The sequence below is a fragment of the Halyomorpha halys genome, unplaced genomic scaffold (genome assembly GCF_000696795.3).
Source record: "Halyomorpha halys isolate HHAL.00 unplaced genomic scaffold, Hhal_1.1 Scaffold158.1, whole genome shotgun sequence".
Lineage (NCBI taxonomy): Eukaryota > Metazoa > Arthropoda > Insecta > Hemiptera > Pentatomidae > Halyomorpha > Halyomorpha halys.
In genome coordinates, this window is record NW_027107138.1 from 423,344 (window position 1) to 426,019 (window position 2,676).

A 2,676-nucleotide genomic window follows, 5' to 3' on the forward strand; every position below is an offset into this window, starting at 1 on the left:
AATATATATATTCCTCTCTGAAATATTGTCTTTTAATCAATTGTATTGGCTTTTAACCAAGCCATATAATTTATTTTAAAAAATAATTTAAGTGTGAAATATTTATGTAACATTGGATTATAAAATCTCCATTTAGATATAACATCAGAACTGTATCTTGTGATCACGTTAATGAATTCACTTCCGCTATGTAAGTATGACTCAGTAACACTATTAACAATGTTTAGAAATTAAATAATCATTTAGGAATAGTTTGGACAAATTAAATTGACGCTATAATTATTTTGTCTATTCGACAGTTGATATTAGCTTCGTAAGCAAGTCATGAGTATCCATCACAATCCGGGATAGCCTATTGTTGGATTTAATTATTTATTTTTTTTTATTGACAGACAATATTATCATGATTTAGTTGAGGCATTACAATAGTTTATTACCGAATGTTTACTTTTATAATACATATTTGTACAAAGTACAGGTAATAGGATATAACAAGTTTATTAATTTGCCTACAACAATTTATTTACTAGCCAAATTCGAATGCGGGCTATTACAGATTACTTCTGTAATCTAATTTTTGTACAGACTACTGCTGTTTTTGCAAAGATTATATATAGATCTGCCTCTTATTCAGGGCCATTTATGAATGATGCATACTCTGTCGCGGAACTGAAGTGAGGTGGTTTCTGACGTCATGGAACGCCTTTCGCAGGCACTAAGTTTTATTTTAACTAATGTGATGATTTCTATGACGAAAATCATCGCTAATAGACTATTAATCACTTAGCAGTATCTTATTAATGTTTAGTCTCATTAAACCGTATAATTGGTTATAGAAAAGATACTGGAAAAAAATCATGATTAGATAAATTTTAGCATTCCAAATTATATCGTATTGAAACAATGCCTAATTACTTCTATTTAGATAAAGGTTCCTGATGATTAACGTTCTTTGTAACACGGATTTCTTAAAGGAATCCTAAAATAGAGGTGGTGGGAGGTAGAAAATATTTTTTTTATATAACTTTTTCTTGAGAATTTCCGGGTCATTCCTCATTTAATGGGAGAGGAAAGAAATTTTAAAAGTTGACCAAATAAATAGTTAACAGGAAATGTTTAACAATTTTGAGAAATGAAAAAAAAAAATCAATTATTTTGGCGTTCTTTTTTTTCTGGATTTTATTTTTAGGAAGTTTGATTATATTATTTTATATAAATTGTTACGTCTTAAAAACTTCTAAAGATGAATTTACCCTATTCTATATTTTTCTTCATTGTACACTGTTTCATTACATTTGTCCCATAGTCATGTACCTTTCAGTTTCACTATTGAAATCATGTTACCCATATATCATGGTTGAAAATTTTCCTTGTTCATGGAAAATAAATTAAATAATGCAGTATAAAACAATTTTCAACCATGATATAAGGGTGACATGATATCAATAGTGAAATTGAAAACATGACAAGATAGTAAAGGTGGATGAATATGGGACAATTATCCCGATACGTTGTACAATCAAGACAAATATAGGCTAGATTATATTCATCTTTGGAAGTTTTTTAACCTCAAAAATTTATAATTTTTTTTGTGGTTTTTTAAAGGAACTTAAGCAATAAAAAATATATCTTTTGAGAGATGACGTTTTTCTTTTGAATTGCTTCTCAGTTGTTGTCTTGTCAATTGTTGCACAGATGACCTATTCTTGAAGGTTAGACCGTATAAAACAGCAATACAACAGTCTTTAAAACTTACTAGAATGAAAATATACGGTCGTTTTTATATATTTTTATCCATACCAAATAGAAGTTTTAGAATATTGTGGTTTTGTTGATAAAATTTATTAAAAAAAAAAAAAGTGATTTTATGAATCACTTCATCAAAATATTATTTTTTTTTACAGTTGATAAAAAGTATATTTTAAGCTATGTAATCAATATATTCTCAACTAAATAATTAAATGTTTAAAGAAATTTAAGAGGAATTATTTAAATTAAATTTATTGTAATATAAAACATAAACAAATATTAAGAAATATTTATTGGAAGTTGGTTATATTAATTTTCTTTGATTGTTGAGGTGAAGAAAACTTCCAATACAAATTAATAATGTGGTTATAAAAAAAAAAAATTAACTGTGTATAGAAGACAAGATTTTAAAATAGAAATTTATATAATTGACAAATATGAGGATACAATAGTACATGAGTATGGAATAATATCCCGAAACAAGACACAAGTACAAACTATAGAATAGTTTATATTCTAATTAGAAGTTTTCTTCACCTCAACAATTTAAAAAAAAAAATTATTTTGTTAAGGTAATGAAATGCATTTTTACATAACTGCTTTTATGGTGATCAAGTATTTTTTTTTTTTATTCGGCTCAACACTACATATTACATTTTGAGTTAAGTGTTGATTGATTAAGTGTGCGAAGATAATGATTTTTTATAATAAATATTTACTGTTTTAATTTCATAGTATTATTGAAGAATTAATTATTTTAAAGTGGTCATCTGAGATGGTCCCTATCGACCGACCTCGTTACTGTGCCAAAGTCTATGCCTTAACTTCAGTGAGTAAACAGGTTATCATTACTGTCTCTCCTATCTTTTCATAGTACATATTTATGGGGATTAATATGAGAGTTTAATTTTATGATATATATATATA

The 2,676-nt window shown here is 26.4% G+C and overlaps 1 protein-coding gene and 1 long non-coding RNA gene across 2 annotated transcripts in view; one reads left to right on the forward strand and one right to left on the reverse strand.

Annotated features, from left to right (window-relative positions):
* LOC106678757 (uncharacterized) overlaps nt 1–2,676 on the reverse strand; it is a 107,092-nt gene that overhangs the window by 18,753 nt on the left and 85,663 nt on the right. The gene's annotated exons all lie outside the window — the stretch shown is intronic.
* The window catches only part of stac (C2 and C2B_Munc13-like domain-containing protein staccato), a 149,083-nt gene that overhangs the window by 817 nt on the left and 145,590 nt on the right, over nt 1–2,676 (forward strand). The gene's annotated exons all lie outside the window — the stretch shown is intronic.